The sequence below is a fragment of the Notamacropus eugenii genome, chromosome 6 (genome assembly GCF_028372415.1).
Source record: "Notamacropus eugenii isolate mMacEug1 chromosome 6, mMacEug1.pri_v2, whole genome shotgun sequence".
NCBI lineage: Eukaryota > Metazoa > Chordata > Mammalia > Diprotodontia > Macropodidae > Notamacropus > Notamacropus eugenii.
This window is the reverse complement of record NC_092877.1, coordinates 203,674,358-203,688,220: the sequence shown is the minus strand read 5'-3', so window position 1 is coordinate 203,688,220 and position 13,863 is coordinate 203,674,358. Positions and strand designations below refer to the sequence as shown.

The following is a 13,863-nucleotide window of genomic DNA, read 5'->3' as shown; positions in this document are numbered from 1 at the left end:
TGTGACTTCTTGCTGAGTAAAATTCTCAGTTACTTCCTTAAACACTATGTGGTCTCCCTGCTTTTCCTACTTCCTTCATATTATTGGATGTGTGTCTACATTTCTAGAAGCCTCCTCATGTGAATTTGCTTCATCTTCCTTTTCTACATATGTCTTCCTCCCAGGTGTCTGGGTCACAATCAGGCCCTGGACATGCAAGGGTTTCATGCAACTTCCTCTGGTTAACTTTTATCTTCTTTTTCTGAATTAAGCTCACAGCTGTCTTTTCTACTACCACCTGATACTTTCTAGCTTGCTCTTCTTTTTTTTTTATTTAAATATTTAATTTATTTATTTTCAATTTTCAACATTCATTTCCATAAGTTTTAAATTTTCTCCTTCTCCCTTCCTAAAATGGCATGCAATTCAATATGGGCTCTACACATACATTCTTATTAAATACATTTTCACATTAGTCATGTTGCATAGAAGAATTGTAATGAATGAGAGAAACCATGAGAAACAAACAAACAAAAAAACAAACAAAAGAGAAAAGAGTCTGCTTCACTCTGCAATCCAACTCCATAGTTCTTTCTCTGGAAATGGATGGCATTTTCCATCATGAGTTCTTTGGAAAAGTTTTAGGTCCCTGCATTGCTGAGAAGGGTTAAGTCTAAAGATCAGTCATCTCACACTGTGGCTGTTATTGTGTACAGTGTTCTCCTGGTTCCGTCACTTCACTCAGCATCAGTTTGTGTAAGTCTTTCCAGGTTTTCCCAAAGTCTGCCTGCTCATCATTTTTTATAACACAATAGTATTCCATTACATTCATATACCACAACTTATTCATTCCCCAATTGATGGACATTCCCTTGATTTCCAGTTCTTGGCCACAAAAGAGCTGTTAAAATATTTTTGTACATGTGGTTCCTTTTCCCATTTTTATGATTGCTTTAGAATAGAGCCCTAGAAGTGATACTGCTGGGTCAAAGTGTGTGCACATTTTTATAGCCTTTTGGGTACAGTTCCAAATTACTCTCCAGAATGGCTGGATCAGCTCACAGCTCCACCAACAATGAATTAGTGTTCCAACTCTCCCACATCTGCTCCAGCATTTATCATCTTCCTGTTTTATCATGTTATCCAATCTGAGATGTGTAATGTGATACCTCAGAGTTGTTTTGATTTGCATCTCTCTAATCAATAGTGATTTAGAGCATTTTTTATATGATTTGAGTTAACTTTAATTTCTTCCTCTGAAAACTGCCTGTTCATATCGTTTGATCATTTATAAACTGGAAAATATGGATTTTTATTTTTTTAGATTTTTTTTTTAAAGTTTATTTTCATTTTTAACACAGTTTATAATAGATAAAGAAATTTGAACTTTTGGTTAGGTGATACTTTCTTTTAAAGCATTTACAATATGGACCGCAAAAGAATTTATTTTTTAAACATTAACCGATTGAGACACAAATAATATTTATGTTGCTAACTTCACAAGCTCTTGACCTGATTGTCTCCACAGTATTACTAAGAATTAAAGGACCCTAACTTGTTGTTGTTGGTCTATAGTCCTATGCCTAATAGCTTAATTTTAGACTTAACCTTGGATGTTCCCCTACCAATAATCTACAATTTAATAAATCTGGTATTAAGCTTACAAACCTTTTGACTATAGGAAATTGCCACCAAGAGTAGGGTCATTGCAGGGATACAATATCTCCCCAACTTCATGTCAGTTCCAGGCAGGATTAGATTGTCCATTGCATTCAGTCAGGCTTAAGGTCTGCCAAGTGTCAGTGGGGAAATTGAGTCAGGAGAATCCTACCTCAGCCCAGGCTGAACAGCCACTCTCTCACCTTTCCCATGAGATCACATTTTGCAGTTCATATCAGCATCTCCCAGGCTTACTGGCATCATGGATTGGAGGCTCAGACCACCTTTCTTGGTATCCATACCTGAAGTTAAGACTCAGAAGAACAGTCAGTTAATAGTCCTATAGTATCTAAAAATGGCAAGTTCCAATAACCAGGTTTCAAATGTGATTATAATTTCATTTTGGCTAAGGAACATCTTTTGAGGCAAGTCTTAAGTGGCTAACATGCCTTTCTATACATGTTCTAGTTCCTGATTAAATGGCAATCATAAAATCAAATTTACCATTAAAACCTTAACTTTTCCATCAACGCCAAATTTTACCTGAAGTTACCTTCCTCTAGGAAATTTAGACTAAAATTCTTTTCCCCAAACGAAGGATGTCATTGATTTATTCTCAGTAATTAATTCAGTCAATTTTTTAAATACTAATTGCTTTTACCTCACTTTGTGACATGTCCAATTTTTCTCCCCATCACTCCCCTCCCCCCACTTCCTAATACCTTGCATTCTGATTACTCCTTCCCTCAAGTGTAGCCTATCTTCTATCACACCCCACCCCTCCCTTATCTCCACCTTCTCTCTTTTCTTGTAGGGCAAGATAAATTTCTATACCTTATTCCCTGTATTTCTTATTTCCTGATTATATGCAATAAAAATTCTCAACATTCATTTCTAATACTTTGAATTCCAACTCTTCTCCCTCCCTTCCCAGCCCCACTGAGAAGGCAAGCAATTCAATACAACCTAAATATGTGTCATTTTGCAAAAGACTTCCATAATAATCATGTTGTGTAATATTAACTATATTGCGCTCTGTCCTACTCTATCCCCCCTTATTTTTTCCCTCACAATTGACCTTGCCCCTTCTCAAAAGTGTTTATTTCTAGTGACTCCCTTCTCCCATTTGCCCTCCCTTCTAACATTCCCCTCATCCTACTTGTAGCCTCCTCTCCTACTTTCCTGTGGTGTGTTATAAATTTTCATTTCAAATTTAATGAGCATGTTATTCCCTCCTTCAGCCACATGTGGGGAGAGTAGTTTCATTTTCCCCCTCTCCTCTTCTCCCTTTTCTCCTCCATTGAACAAGATTTTTCATATGTCTTTTATGAGTTATAGCCTGCCCCATTCCATTTCTCCCTTTCTCTTCCTGGAATTTTCCTCCTTCATCCCTTAATTTTTATTTTATTTTATTTTTGTGTGTGGATATCATCTCTTCTGATTCAACACACCCTGTACTCTCTATCTATATATGTGTATGTGTGTGTGTGTGTGTGTGTGTGTGTGTATGTGTATGTACAATCTCTCCATCTACCCACATATTGAGAAAAGATTCAAGAGTTATAAATACTTTCTTTCCATGTAGTAACGTAGAATCTTTTTAGATTTTTCTTTCCTGTTTACCTTTTCATGCTTCTCTTGATTCTTGTCTTGGGAAGTCAAATTTTCTATACAGATACGGTCTTTTCCTCAGTATCAATGATTGAAAGTCCTCTATATCATTGAATGGCCATTTTTTCCCCTTGAAGTATTATACTCAGATATGCTGGGTAGGTGATTCTTGGTTTCAATCCCAGTTCCTTTGACCTCTGAAATATCCCATTCCAAGCCCTTCGATCCTTTAATGTTGAAGCTGCCAGATCTTGTGTTATCCTGATTGTATTTTCACCATCCTCAAATTGTTTCTTTCTAGATGCTTGCAGTATTTTCTTCTTGATATGGGGACTCTGAAATTTGGCCACAATATTCCTAGGAGTTTCTCTTTTTGGATCTCTTTCAGAAGGTGATTGTTGGCTTCCTTCAATACTTATTTTACCCTCTGGTTCTAGAATATCAGGGCAGTTTTCCTTGATAATTTCATGGAAGATAATGTCTAGTCTCTTTTTTTGATCATGGCTTTCAGGTAGTCCCATAATTTTTAAATTATTTCTCTTGGAACTATTTTCCAGGTCAGTTGTTTTTCCAATGAGATGTTTCACATTATCTTCTATTTTTTCCAAATTTTTGGTTTTGTTTACTAACTGCTTGGTTTAACTCACAGTCATTCATTTCCCTGAACTCAATTGTCTCTTTCAATGAATTATTTTGTTCAGTGAGCTTTTGAACCTTCTCCTCCATTTGGTTAATTCTACTTTTTAAAACCTCCTTCTCCTCATTGACTTTTTGGACCTCTTTTCCCAAATGAGTTAGCCTCTTTTTAAGGTTGTTATTTTCCTCAGCATTTTTTTGGTTCTCCTTTAGTAAGCTACTAACTTGTTTATTAAGGTGTTCTATTGCCTGAGCCCAGTTTAAGTTCCCTTTGGAGGCCCTGGAGGCCGGGACCTTGACTTCCTCTGACAGTATGCCTTGTTCTTCCTCATCAGAAAGGATGGGGGGAGACACCTGTTCCCAAAGAAAGTAACCTTCTATGGTCTTATTTTTTTCCCCTTTTTTGGGCATTTCCCCAGCCAGTTACTTGACTTCTGAGTTTCCTCTCCACAACCACCTTGCCTCCCTTCCACCAAGCCAGCACTGGGGGCTGTGATTCAGATGAGTTGCTCCAAACCCTCAGGGGCTTTGGGTGGAGGCAAGGCTGCTATTCAGTGTGAGATTAAGATCAGCTGCTCAGGGAGGGGCAGGGTGGCCACACAGGGTTCAGCTCCTTCAGGGGGTTTACAATGAGACCTTCAACAATGTACGCTGGCTACAGCCTGCTTTGGGAACCCCTTCGGCTGCTGCCTCTACTGCTGCCCCTTGAGGAGGCCTGAGTTATGAGGACACCCTGCTCCCTTCTCAGCTAGCCGAGAAGACCCTCTCACTGTCCTTTGGCACCTGTGGGTTGAGGGATCTGTGTTGCCACTGGAGATTCTGTCCCTGAAGCCTGCTCAGATCTGCTCCTCTCAGCACCACATGGCCAAGGCTGGGCTGGGCTCTGCTCCATGTCTGGTGCAACAGATCTTTCCCGTCAGCCTTTCATACCACTCTGGGCTAGAAATCTCCTCCACTCCTTTGTTCTGTGTCTTCTACTGCTCTAGAATTTGTTGGGAGTTCTTCTTTATGATTATTTTATGGGTTGTGACATAAGAGCTAGTATATGTGTGTCTTTCTACTCCACCATCTTGGCTCTACCCCTCCTAGCTTGCTCTTCTTAAAGAACATTCTGACTCTGTACATAGAAAGCTTCTCATGCAAATCAGCTTGCTCCTTTTCCACCTGAACCTTTCCTCCAGCAATTTGTCCCTATTTTTACATATAATGTGATAACTTGCTAACAGTGTCTATCCTCTTCTACATACCTCTGCCATTTCCTCCCCTGGTTCTAATGGTATTCCTTGCTAACATCTTTCTAAATCTATGAGTTCTCCCTTCTGTAGCCTCATTTCCCAGTTTTCACAATGTTCTGTGCTGTTAGCCCATTCTTACACCAGGGAGGAATAAGGTAAATCCTCCCATATCAGGATACTCATTTCCTTCCCTAGAGCCTTCCTGTCTTCAAATAGAGGTTTTATGTTTTGTAATCCCATCCTCATCATCAATTGTAACAGCAATGCATACATCTTTCCAGGGTAGATTCATAAAATATAATAAATCTCTTCCTTCAAGAGAAAACCAAAATATTTATTTGGAACATCACTATTAGGATACCAGGAAGCAGGATTTAGCAAGATATTCATCACCAATCCACAGAGCTCCAACATCTCAAGCATTCTTTTCTGTTAGGCCTCCCTGCAAGCAATTTGTTAGCATTCTTTTCCATTAGCATTCTTTTCCTTTAGGCCTCCCCACAAGCAAGTTCCTTCCCCCCGACCCCCTGCCAGTGGGCTGTATGTGATCAGGATGTGTCACAGCTGTAAGTTGGGCCAGAGCTTAAAGCAGGTCACACAGGCCTATTAATGGACAAGGAATAGCTTCCTATTCCATTAACATTACATCTTGGGCTGCCTTTGTGACCATAGTGATTGCACACACATGTACCCCAAAGACCCCAGGAAACAGTTGAAAATGATCTAAAGTTCTGAATCTACAACCTAGATAACTGACTCTTGAAAACCAGATGGTGAGGAGGTCCATCGAAAAGCCAGTTGCCAGAAACTGCAATGATGCCGAGAAAAGTGATAAGGTTGATCTACAAGAACCATAAATTGGACTCAGGATGCTTTCTGTATGTGGACACCAAGGCATCACAAAGCATTACTTTCAGTCTGTTTGCCTAGATTCAAGACGAAAAATCCAGAACCATCCCTTGAACTTAGGAGAATGATTCAGCCAATCATGGGGAGCAGCATCCCTGTCATCCCTACAGCATTCCCCTGGAGGAAATGAAGACTATTTTCCCACATGGACTGCCCCTTCATTTTGGAATGCAGGTGAAGACCTTCAATGAGGCCTGCCTGATAGCATGGAGCCAGCCCTAGAGCTCCTGCACTACTTGAAAAATGCAAACTTTGCCAACCTTGCTATCTGATATGTCCTTTATGGTAAGAAAGGTACAGGAAAAACTCTTACTCTTTACCATGTGGTTCATTTCTGTACGAAACAGGACTGGTTGATAATATATATTCTAGATGCTCACTGTTGGGTGAAAAATTGTCAGATCTTCTGCAGTCTATCTACAACAAAGAACGTTATGATAAATCCCTGGAAACCTCAACCTAGTTAAGAATTTCAAAACCTCAAGTGAGCGGTTCCTGAATCAGATCAAATTCCAACAGAAGTACATCTGGAACAAACGGGAAAGCGTAGAGGAAGGCAGACCCCTTGGAGAAGTAGTTGAGCAGGGCCTAAATCAAGTGAAAAATGCCAGTGATGCTGTTGGGATTGTGATGAAAGAAATGAAGAGACAAAGTTCTTCAGGTTCCTTCAGCCTTCCGGTGGCAGTGGATATTGTCAATGCTCTCTGGGGGAGGACCACACTAAAAAAAAAAAAAGCCAAAACCCTCGTTGCTCCAGAGGAGCTGACACTGGTTCATAATATGAAGAAAATGATGACCAATGATTGGCATCGAGGGGCTATTGTGGTGAGTCTGAACCAGTATGAACCAATCTGAGCCAGTCTGAACCAGACTGGTTCTCTCTTTAATTTCAGAGCTGCCTATCTGCCCCAGGACTTGCCAGGAAAGGAAGGTTTTAATGACCTAGACCCCTTTGTCCTCATTCAAGTTTACAATTAAACCCCAAAAGAGGTTGAAAGTTGTATTCAGTATTATTTGGAAAACAGGTGGCTTCTGCACAAGAAAGCTCACACAGAAGAAAGGAAAAAGGAGCTACTTTTTCTTAGTAACTCAAATCCCTGATAGCTAGACCTGCTCTGTACTTATCTCAAAACCACACCCATCCCCATCAGCCCTGGTGCTTGGTACATGTTGGTCTGAACCAGAAAGAAAAGTCTTTCTCCAGAGGCAGCCATAGTTCCCTCTCTGGAGAGATCCCAAGTCTTGGCATCCACAGCAGGCCTCTAGAGCTCAGGAAAGTCTTCCCAAAGGTTACTAGACTTCTATTGAAGTGACTACAGCAGCTGAAGATCCCATCCCTGGTCCTATGAATATTGGACATTGTTCTCAGAAGCAGGGTTCTCTGATCCTTCTCTTTCCTCTATGATCCCTTCCCTCTTAAAAAAAAAAAAAAAGAAAAAATACTTTACTTAAGAGAAGAATGCCATTGGCAAGTACCTAAAATTTTTCCAAAGAAATCATGATGGAAAATGTTATTCACAACCAGAGAAAGAACTAATGCAGAGTGAAGCAGACTGTTTTCTTTTATATTTTGTTTTCTTTCTCGTGGTTCCTCCCATTTGTTATAATTCTAATATGCATTGTGGCTAATATGAAAATGTATTTAATAGGAATGTATATGTAGAGCCTGTAAGGGGCACTGACTGCCACACCATCTGGGATGCCACACTGATGGACATCAGGTAAACTGAGTCTGGTGCAGGGAAGGGTGAACAAGATGGCGCTGGAAGGAACGGCCCCACCCCCGGTTTGTTGTTGTCACTATAGTTCCAGCTTGAGTTCATTACTATACTTTTGGGTTTGTTTATGTGTGTTACCATGGTTCACTGGGTTAGCTGGCAGAGACTATATAATCAGAGTACTTGCTTGAATAAATTGGAGTTGCTTCATGACCTGCTCTCCCGCCTCATTCTTTCACTCACAAGCTCCACAGGAGGACAAGCAGCCTGCTGGTCAGGCAGAAGACTTGCTCCTCTCAGTAAGCTATGCCGTCACTATAGCAAGATCCTACCTATATCAGATTTCATGCTGTCTTAGGGAGGAAGGGGGAGAAAATTTAAAAGTTATGAAAAGAAAAGTTGAAAATTCTGTTTTAAAAAATGATAAGCACTGGCTAAAAAACAAAAATAAAAAAAAAAAACAACACTACATCCTTTGAAGTCCCTTCCAGGCCCAGATTCCTAATTCTATGAAAACTGGGCAGGATATAAATGATTTCTTTCATGATGTCTCATAGCACTTGGGCTAGTCAAATACTCAAAGATCTGCAAAATCTTTGGTGCTTGCTTTTGTATTGACTATTTATTTCAGAGTCACAAGTGCATATACACACATTTATTGCTAACAACATGTAATATTATTTTGTTCACAGTAAGCAGAATGTAGGCAAAATACAATCTCACTTATTTCAGACAAGCGTAAGCTTTTACTTGGCTTGGTGAAAGTCCATGGGATGAAGAACTGGGTTTCATGCCAACATTTATTTTTGGTCTTTGGATCCAGAGAAATGTCTTTGGGCAACATTTTAAAACTGTACTATAATGATAGATGGTGAGGTCAATGTACACTGAGCTGTTTGCATAATATGTCTTCAGGGGGTTTTCCATAAAGCTATTGAATTAATGAACCAAGTTTCCTTTAACATCAGACTTTAAATTAGAAAAGGAAGAAAAGAAACACTAATCTATTCTATTTGCTTGGTTCCCAATTCTAAGATAGATTTTCCTATGTCTCTAAACTTTCTTTGTGTTTTGCAATGTACATAAGTAAATTATGAGCCTAGGCTTCTCCATGTGTCCTGATAATGAGTGGAATGAGTCTGAAAGAGCCAATTTTCTTATCTAAGATGATGTTTCTCTACTCTGGGGAATAGCTTCCCCCCATTCATCTGGAATTCTCTTCTAGAATAAAATATTTTTATGCTAATTTTTCTTTAAAGTAATATTACGTTGAGCAGCTAGGTGGCACAGTGAATGAGCACTGGCCTTGGAGTAAGGAGGACCTGAATTCAAATGTGACCTCTACCACTTAACAGTTGTGTTACTCTGGCAAATCACTCAACTCTGATTGCCTCCAAAAAAAAAAAAGAGGAAAAAAATTACCATGGGGTGGGAGAGAAACCTGGGCTTGATTCCCTTCTGCTAAGGGAAGCTGAGGCTTGCAGGTCACTTGAATTCAGGAGTTCTGAGCACAAGTAGCCAACTAAGCATCTGCACTAAGTCTGGCACCAATATAGTTTGCTTCCCTCCCTCCCAGGAGTAGGGGTCACCAGGCTTCCTAAGAAGGGGTGAACTCTAGGTTGGAAAGAGTCTGTTTCAATCTGCTGATCAGCAATTGGGATGAGTCAGTGAGTGGCCTTTGTGCTTCTAGGACTGGGAATCTCAAAAACAAAATTACCTTTGTTCTTGATCCTATAGGTGCTAAATAATGAATGCTCTGCAAGTTCTCTTGAAAGAAGAATATATTGATAGTTAACATAAAAGGAGGTGGTATCTTTTAAGTTTGTAGAATGGAATGATCAGTCTATTTAACAAGAGTTATTGTTTTTTGCCTTCTTTTATACTGTCATGGTCCTTTCATTTATGGTTCTTTCATTTATGTATATCATATCTATCAATATTTATCATGTTAAGAATTAAAATGAATAAATTTTAAAAATATTTATTAATTAATTTGTTTATTAATTCACTTTAAGCCACAATGACAACCAATTAAATGTCAACATAGATGTTAGGATTTTATTAAGTGAGAATAACTATAATATCCGAAACAGAGAAAATGAGAGTAGTGGTATTTTAAACATTTTTCCAAGTCTCTTTAATGCCTAGTTTAAAAGAAGAATGTTATATTTTCATATCTGCCTCTATATTCAATCTGTTGTGTTATGTTGCTTTGGTTAGTGAATAGGAAGAACATTTGGTCTCAGATATGTAGTTGAAAAAGACAAGATGATTTTAATCGTCAAATAATGACAATACAACTATGAAAATTTTAACTCCTTGGAACCCATGCAAGGATTTGAGGATCCCTGGTAATCTTGAGACCACACTTTGAGAGCCACTAGTCTAAAGAGGGCAATTTGAATGGAAGCCTGTAGACCAACTTAGATGTGATTTGTTTAAACTTTGCTTATGCCTTTTATTTTTATTTCAAAGTCATTTCTGGATATATATATATATATGTATGTATATATACATATCTATATCTATATCTATATCTATCTATCTATCTATCTATCTATCTATCTATCTATCTATCTATCTATCTATCTATCTATCCATCTGTATGTTCCTCACCCTCAAGAACTCTCTATTGTAATAAATAAAAAGCAATTAAACTGAACTAAGAAATAAAATTACTGTATCTGTCAGTGTAGGCACATTCTACACAGTGACCCCCTCTCCCCGCCCCCCACACCTCTCCAGTCGTAGTAGGGTTATACTTTTTCTTATCTCTTCTCTGGAGCCAAGATTGTTTACAGTAATTAAACAATATTTGATTTTATTTTTATCATTCTTTTCCCAAATTAGATATTAAAAAAGAAATAGATTTTGAAGATAAGATTGGATAATTTTAGGGAATATAAAAAAGTAGCCATATTCTTTGAGAAATGTGTCAGGAAGAAAAACTCTCAGAAGCAGTTGAAGCTGATGATAAAGGGTAAGAAAAAATGATCTTTTAAAAAAGGTATGGTTGGAGATAAGAAGAAAATCAAGGGAGGGCAGAGCCAAGATGGTGGAGTAGAAAGACACACATATGCAGGCTGTCTCCACACAGTACATAAAATACTGTAGAGAAGGACTGTCAACAAATTTTGGAGCAGCAGAAATGGAGAACAACAGAGTGGAGGAGATTTCCAGCCCAGGGTGACCTGAAAGGCCCACGGGAAATGTTGGTTGCACCAGACCAGGAACAGAGCCCAGCCCAGCCTTGGCCACATGGCACGGTGTGGCTCTGGGAGAAGGACACCTTCGAGCAGAATATCTAGTCACAGCAGCAGCGGTTCACAGATCCCTCAACCCACAGGCACCAAAGGTCAGTGACGGGGTTTTTTTTCAGCTGGCCAGGAAGGGAGAAGGGCCTTCCCATAGCTCTGGCCTCACACAGCAGCTACAGAGGCCACATTGGACTGGTGGCAGCAGCTCCCATAGCAGCCTCTAAAGCAGCCCACATCCATTTTTGGATTGTGAAAACCCTGGGGGCACTGAGGAGCTGATTCTTACCTCAGCCCTGTATAGAGGCCCTGAGGGAGCTGATCTTTATCTCACACTGAATGGCAGCCCTGCCCATGCAGTTTATCTCAATCTCAGCCCCCAGTGCTGGCTTGGTGGATATGGAGGCCAGGTGGCTGTGGAGAGGACACTGCTAAGATTCTGGGCACAAAAATCTCCCTGCTCCCAGACCAGTGTACACTCTTGATTGTGCCACTTTGGAGGAACTGAGATCTTACAGATTCCCAGAGTATACCCTACTCTTGACAAAGGACCCAAAAGTCAAGTAACTGGTTGGGAAAATGCCCAAAAAAGGGAAAAATAAAAGACATAGAAGGTTGCTTTTTTGGTGAACAGATATCTCCTCCCATCCTTTTGGATGAGGAAGAACAATGCTTACCATCAGGGAAACACATAGAAGTCAAGGCTTCTGTATCCCAGCCCACCCAATGGGCTCAGGCCATGGAAGAGCTCAAAAAGGATTTTGAAAATCAAGTTAGAGAGATGGAGGAAAAACTGGGAAGAAAAATGAGAGAGATGCAATAAAAGCATGAAAAGCAGGTCAACACCATGCTAAAGGAGACCCCCAAAAAATGCTGAAGAAAATAACACCTTGAAAAACAGGTTAACTCAATTGGCAAAAGAGGTTCAAAAAGCCAATGAGGAGAAGAATGCTTTCAAAAGCAGAATCAGCCAAATGGAAAAGGAGATTCAAAATCTCACTGAAGAAAATAGCTCTTTAAAAATTAGAATGGAACAGATGGAGGCTAATGACTTTATGAGAAACCAAGAAATCACAAAACAAAACCAAAAGAATGAAAAAATAGAAGAGAATGTGAAATATCTCATTGGAAAAACAACTGACCTGGAAAATAGATCTAGGAGAGACAATTTAAAAATTATGGAACTACCTGAAAGCCATGATCAAAAAAAGAACCTAGACATCATCTTCCATGAAATTATCAAGGAAAACTGCCCTGATATTCTAGAACCAGGAGCAAAATAAATATTGAAAGAATCCACTGATCACCTCCTGAAAGGTATCCAAAAAAACCCCCAAAAAACTCCTAGTAACATTGTGGCCAAATTCCAGAGTTCCCAGGTCAAGGAGAAAATATTGCAAGCAGCTAGAAAGAAACAATTCAAGTATTGTGGAAATTCAACAAGGATAACACTAGTTCTAGCAGCTTCTACATTAAGGGATTGAAGGGAGTGAAATATGATATTCCAGAAGTCAAAGGAACTAGGACTAAAACCAAGATTCACCTACCCAGCAAAACTGAGTATAATACTTCAGGGGAAAAATGGTTTTTCAATGAAATAGAGGACTTCCAAGCATTCTTGATGAAAAGACGAGAGCTGAAAAGAAAATCTGACCTTCAAACAGAATAATCAGGAGAAGCATGAAAAGGTAAACAGCAAAGAGAAATCATAAAGGACTTACTAAAGTTGAACTACTTACATTCCTACATGGAAAGACAATAGTTGCAACTCTTGAAACTTTTTTCAGTATCTGGGTAGTTATTGGGATTACACACACAAACACTCAAGCACACACACACACACACACACACACACACACACACACACATAGAGAGACAGAACACAGGGCGAATTGAATAGAATGGGGTCATATTTTAAAAAAATGAAATTAAATGGTGAAAGAGAAATATATTGGGAGGAGAAAGGGAGAAATGGAATGGGGCAAATTATCTCTCATAAAAGAGGTAAGTAAAAGACATTTCAGTAGAGGGAAAAAGGGGGGAGTTGAGAGAAAAAACATGAAGCTTACTCTCATCACATTCGACTAAAGGAATAAAATGCACACTCATTTTGGTATGAAAATGTATCTTACAATACAGGATAATGGGGGAGAAGGGGATAAGCAGGGTGGGGGTAAGGATGGAGGGGAGGACAGTGGGAGGAGGGAGCAATTTGAAGTCAACACTCTTGGGGAGGGACAGGATCAAAAGAGAGAATAGAAGCAATGGGGGGCAGGATAGGATGGAGGGAAATATAGTTAATCTCACACAACACGACTATTATGGAAGTCATTTGCAAAACTACACAAATATGGCCTATATTGAATTGCTTGCCTTCTCCATCAGGATGGATGGGGAGGGAGGGAGGAAGAGAAGTTGGAACTCAAAGTTTGAGGAACAACTGTTGAGTATTGTTCTTACAACTAGGAAATAAGAAATACAGGTAATGGAGTATAGAAAGTTATCTTGCCCTACGGGACAAAAGAGAAGATGGGGATAAGGAAAGGGAGGGATGTTAGAAGGGAGGGCAGATTGGTGATAGGGGTAATTAGAATGCTTGGTGTTTTGGGGTGGGGGGAGGGGAGAAATGGGGAGAAAATTTGGAACCCAAAATTTTGTGGAAATGAATGTTGAAAACTTAAATAAATTAAAAAAAAAGAAAATAAAAAACAAGGGATAGGACTTATTCTTAGGCTATATCGAAAAATAAAAACAGTTAATGAAGGAAGAGAAGCCAGTACTAATCAATCCTTAATTTGCTTCCTTTTTCATTATCAAGAAAACTAATCTTTGACTAGTTAGTCTTAGAGAAAAATACTTATT

General features: G+C 39.3%; 1 pseudogene; it reads left to right on the top strand.

The window, feature by feature from the left end:
• The first annotated feature begins 5,933 nt into the window (after positions 1 to 5,933).
• Positions 5,934 to 7,130, top strand: LOC140511191 (small ribosomal subunit protein mS29-like; annotated as a pseudogene).
• Positions 7,131 to 13,863: the final 6,733 nt, after the last annotated feature.